The sequence below is a fragment of the Sinohyriopsis cumingii genome, chromosome 1, assembly GCF_028554795.1.
Source record: "Sinohyriopsis cumingii isolate HCF-2022 chromosome 1, ASM2855479v2, whole genome shotgun sequence".
Taxonomy (NCBI): domain Eukaryota; kingdom Metazoa; phylum Mollusca; class Bivalvia; order Unionida; family Unionidae; genus Sinohyriopsis; species Sinohyriopsis cumingii.
The window spans coordinates 54,039,857-54,045,445 of record NC_142961.1 but is presented as its reverse complement, the minus strand read 5'-3'; the positions used below and the strand labels follow the sequence as shown (position 1 = coordinate 54,045,445).

Sequence of the window (5,589 nt, the reverse complement as noted above, 5' to 3'; positions counted from 1 at the left end):
GGAGTGTTTCCCAATTTTAAACTGCCCAGTGTGTGTAAGTCCCCCTCCATGTCTGAGCATGGTCTCCAGGCCAGTAAGTCAGGATACATTGTGTTTGTGCCAGATCTGTTGGATCCAATGCATAATAAAACCACACTGTTGCTGGGCATCCAGCTGTCACTGGCTGACTGGTTGTTTTCATTGAATCAGTCCAGCAAACTATGATTTAGAGGGATCTTAGTGACAGATCCTTCCATCTAACTGTACCATTGATGACATGCCCTTTCTAAGTGAGAAATCTGTCTGTCCAACCAGGCCCTTGGAGTGGCAGTACCGATGATAGCTGGACCATCTTCTATACTGCCAACTTCCAGACTGACTTTTAGCCAGGCAAACTTGCCAGTAGTCCTGGCAGCACCAGACTTCTGTATGTTCACTGCTTGTTCATGAGGGAGACCTAGTGACGTTTTCATAGGGATAAAATTGAGTCTTCATACCACCAGGTATATCTTCTCCAGAGCTGCAAGTAGGCCAAGATTGGGCTTCCATGCACAGTGAGTACAACAAAATTCTTTCAAATCCACCATTCTTTGCATCATACTCAAATCCAACTATGGAATAAGCTAAAGTTTAACATTCAGGCTGCCAATTTAGGACATTTATTGGGTGTTGGCTACTTCAGAATGCCCTCCACCCCTGCAATTACCCTAAAGATTCGGTAGATCTAGACAAGGAGGAAGAGATGTTATCCTTCTGATTCCTTCCTCAATCAGATAGATTTAAGGTAACAGATGCCTTCATGCTGATCTCCTGGCACTTGACAAGAGTATAGCAGCTGTTCACATATCATTTGTCTGTTTTATAAGGTGGCCAGATGTGTTCCTTAACCATCAGTTTTGGTTCGGGATGTCATTGCACCTTTCAGACTTGACGGGACACCCAGCAATAGCCATGCTTGGGAGGCAATGGCGAGGATTACTAGAGTCATTGACCAGAGCTGCTTACCATACCATGGTCAGTACTTTGACAGGTTCGGTCAATTTACTCCTGATATGACGTGATGCATGTCTGTGATCCATATCTCTCAAAAACTTTGTCAAACCCTCCCTTTCCAGATGACCCTGTTTGGGTCACCATTGTTTTGTAGGAAGTTTGAAGGCAGACAGCCAAGGAACTGTCCCTCCACCTTGCTGCTCAACCCACACAGGCATTCACTAATACTCATCCCTGCCAGTGTGAAGGGATGTTAAGTGCCTCAGGATAGGATCTTCTCAGTGGCATATACACTAGTGTCTATCACTAGGAACCAATCATACAGATGCAGTAAGAAACCAAATCCTCTCAGGTGGTGGTGATCTAGGTCATTCTCAGGGGCTTTGGTTTTCATTCATCAACATCCTCCTCTCCTCTTCACCTCTCCCCTCTTCACAGATGCACTCATATCAGAGAAGGATGCCTTTCTACGGCAAGAGATATGGTCACTCATGAAAAAAAAGAAACAGGTGGTGGAAAGACATTGTTTTATTCAAGTCTGTTTCTTTTTCAGAGAGCAAACAGCAAGTTAAAACTCATCATTGACTTGAGTCGCCTCAACTAATTCAAGATGGAGGCGGTGAGGTCAATCATCATCCCCATGTGATGGGACAAGTATGCTGTCAGTCTCGATCAGACCCACGCATATTTTCACATTCTGATCCATCATGTGTCACGAACATTTTCTCCGTTTGGCTCACCATGACAGAGAATATCAGCAAAGTTCTCCCTTGGCTTCAACATCAGCCCATGGGCTTTTACCTTGGTTATGAATTGTGCCATCACCCTGTTCTGATCGACGTGATCTACAATGGCAGCAGCGTACCTGGACAACATCCTCCAGAAACATATGGCAAGTTGTATTCTACCCCAAGGCAGGATTAAGCTTCTCTTTCTTTTAGATTATCCAGGCTTTCTAGTGAACTGGGAAAAGTAAACTTTCCATCCATCGATGAATTTTGTCCATCTTGACATGGAATTTTTAGCCAACCGGAATCTGGTGTGACCTCATGTTCCTGTAATCAGAATCATCAAGCTCATCAAGTCTTTTTCCAACAGGACTTGTCAGTGGCAGAATTTAAGCAACTCTTTGGTTTATTCAGTGCAGCAAGACTTTATCCCACTCATCCGTCATTTTTATGCGGACCTTGTGAGCATATTGGCACCCTTTTTCAAGTCCCCTTGATCAAATAGTCAGGGTCATTCCTGCATCTGTGGTGTAAGCCAGGTTGGATGACCATAGGAATCCTGCAGGAGAAGTCCAAGCAGAAATAATGGTAAGTACCGATATCAGTGCTCACATTTTGGGTTCCCACCTGTTGCTGACCGTCACTACCTTCAGCAACATGTGGAAGCCAGGGAAACTTGCTCTACACATCAACATCCTTGAAATGAAGGCGGTCATCAATGCCTTTCACTTCTGAAATGATCAACTCTGAGGCCAAAACTGTCCTCATTCTGTCCGACAACTCTATGGTGATGACCTATCTCCTCAAACAGGGAGGTACTAAATCACCCAACCTGTGTGTTCTGATTTGACAGTTGATATGTGCAACAATCTCCATATCAAAGTACAAATTAGACACATTCCAGACACTCATTGTCTTGGCTGACATTCTAACCAAAAAAGATCAAGTCCTTCACATGGAATGGTCTCTCCATCAATTGATCTTCACTTGGATTTGCGCATTTTCAGGGTGTCGGATGATCGCTTATTGTGACGAAATGGAATCACAAGCTACCCACCTTCATCTCTCCAGTTCCAGACCCAAAAGCTTGTGGCATTGATCCATTGTCAATCATTTGGTGGGTTGTGGGCGTAATCTTCCCCTCCCACAGTGCTAACACCGAAAATAATCCAGAAGTTATGGGGTCAGAATGGCAAGATGATTCTTATAGCCCCTGAGGTGGGACAAGTCCTGGGTCATCATTCTACTCGTTCTACAATAGATCTGCCCAGGAAGATTCTGGCCACCCCTATTCTTCTCAGGCAACCAGTCATGAGCGGTCCTTCTCTGCCTGGACCATCCTCCTCTTCTACAAGCTCAGCTCTTATCAGGACAGCTTTGTGAGAAAAACAGTTCAAATCTTGGATAATGGAGGGAATCTTGAGAGCAAGAAGGCCCTCCACTCTAAAGTCTTACAAGGGAAAGTGGCATGTTTTCAGGAATAGGTGCCGTATGTACAACAGCATCCCTCTGCATGCCTCAATCCCTTAACTTTTTTCTCTGGCTGTTTGAGAAGAAATTGGCCCCAATCTCTATCAAAGGCTACCACTCCATGATATTGGAAATATTCTGACATCATGGCAGACATGATTTTGGTCATGATACCTTTTGGTCTCATTTGACTGCATTCCCTCATTCTGTTTCCCAAAGTAACTAATCCTGGATTTTAGTATGGCTCAATTTGAATCCATTCGAACCTCAAGCACACTAAAGTCACTTTCATGCAAGTCATGTTACCTTATAGCTTAAGCTTCTGCATGAAGAGTAAGTGAGCTGCAATTCCTTTATGTCCACCTAAACTCTCTTCATTTCAGATCGGAGGGTTCGGTGGTTATCTTGGCACAATCAGGAGACAACAACTCGCTCCCTCTCTTCTATAGACAGGTTGAGAACAGCACCATGTTAGATCCTGTTCACTCATAAACACTACTTGAAACGTAGCGACAAGCCATGGTACTTACAAATGCCTCTTCCTTCCAGTGTAAGCCAGAACTCAGGTATCAGCCCCCCAAGCCCATGCATTGTGACAAAAGTTGGTTATATGCTCTGCATACTCTAGTGTCTCGTCAGATCAGAGTTACCTCACAAGGATTACTGCTTAGAAGCTTCATGCCATCTCTGCAAGCCTCGTGTTGGAACATGTTTCAATCCAATATGTAATAGAAGCTGTTAGCTGGCATGCAGAGTCAACCTTCTCTTTCCTTCATCTAAGAAATTTAGCATTTTAGAGGCAAACTTTGTTTCTGATGGGTCTTGTTGTGGCAGCACAGATGGCCACCAGACCCATCTAAATCAATCAACACAGCTTCTTAGCTTCACTTGATTTGCCAGTGAAATGTTGTGGGTAAGAAGATTTCAATCTTCATCTTCCTAACAGTAGATAAGGGTCATAGATCAAGGTTGTGTTGCCTATGTAATTAGGAGAACGGGTTATCATTCACATGGGGAATTCAGCTATTCTTCCCTAGAAAGTTACTAAGATAGAGTTTGAATGCTCAGCATTCTCTCCTCCTGTTACTTATTCTCATAACATAATGTGATTGGAGAACATATTTAAGGGAAAATACTTACCCAATCACATTACTTAAAAACGCTCCCAACCACCACATCTTGCGAGCATCCTTATTAGTATCTCACTCAGCTAAAAAAAACATAATTTACTTAAAACTTTGCTTTCTCTGATAAATTTATTCTTTATTTAGAAAATTCCACACACACCCATGGATCATATGGATGAGAGAATCTCCCCTGTAAATTTTCAGATCTATAATTGACCTAACAAGTTCATATCCTTTGCATATTTTGATGAGAGGCTTCATTCTAATGACTTTTGGTAATCCACAAGGGCCTGATTTCTGGGGCAGACAGCTTTACTACCTAAAATGACAGCTACCAAAATAGTTAGAAAATGCACTTATAATGACAAAAATTACATTGCCATATTTCTTTTATAAATCCCTTCAGTGCATCAAAGTCTTTTTCCAGATTGTCTGTTTTCATTTTAGCAGTTGGAAATTGCTCATGTTCAGAAAAACTGTTTCTGAGAATATCTGTAAACGTTCCTAATAAATACACCAGTCATGAAATCCTGTTCATTTTTCAGTGATGTCATTTGGGATAACAGTGTAACATTGCTGGTGTCCATAGTGTCAGGAAAAGTGACAGCATTTGTGAAAAGTTCAAGACATGATTTACCAGACGTATCAGCTCATGACTCGGTGGATTTTAGTTATATTGTCAATCAACTTCTGCATGTCCTCTCCAAGGTAAGAATTGGAAATTTTGAAAAAATATACAGTGGAATAAAGTCTGTTCTGACTTGAAATATAAATTATGGCAAGAATTTGTAAGCAGTTTGAAACTGCATGTTTAATATTTGAAAATTTAGAACCAAACAAATTTAAGCCTAGTCATATATTGAAACTTTATACACATATTTAGACTAGTTGCTCACATGTGCCTGTTTAAGTTATTTCTTAGAAACTTTATACACATATTAACTAGTTGTGTATTTGTGGCTTATGCTAACTGTTGTTCTTTACTTTCATTTATTTTGTTAATTCATCCATCCATCACTAACTTTTTCTTATCTGGATCTAGTCTCCAAAATTGTTCAAGACAGTTTTATGAAACATGGTACACATTAAATTGTGCACCAGGTTCAGATCTGCCTTTTGCAATTCATTCCTTTTAATTTCTGGATCAAACACTTCAAAATCATTTACGATATCTCTATGAATTTTTTAAAACTCTTTTTGGAATAATGGTGTTAATGTGCCTTTTGCTCGTCACAGTCCTCAGTTTCACTATTTTATTTACATTTTCATCCATTGATCCAATTTTCACACTT

At 41.1% G+C, this 5,589-nt stretch overlaps 1 protein-coding gene across 1 annotated transcript in view; it reads left to right on the top strand.

The window, feature by feature from the left end:
• Positions 1–5,589, top strand: part of LOC149806886 (uncharacterized) — a 79,530-nt gene that overhangs the window by 2,200 nt on the left and 71,741 nt on the right. The window contains exon 2 of the mRNA XM_089959129.1: positions 4,843–5,005. The gene's annotated coding sequence lies outside the window, so the exon portion shown is untranslated. The remainder of the gene's footprint in view (positions 1–4,842; positions 5,006–5,589) is intronic.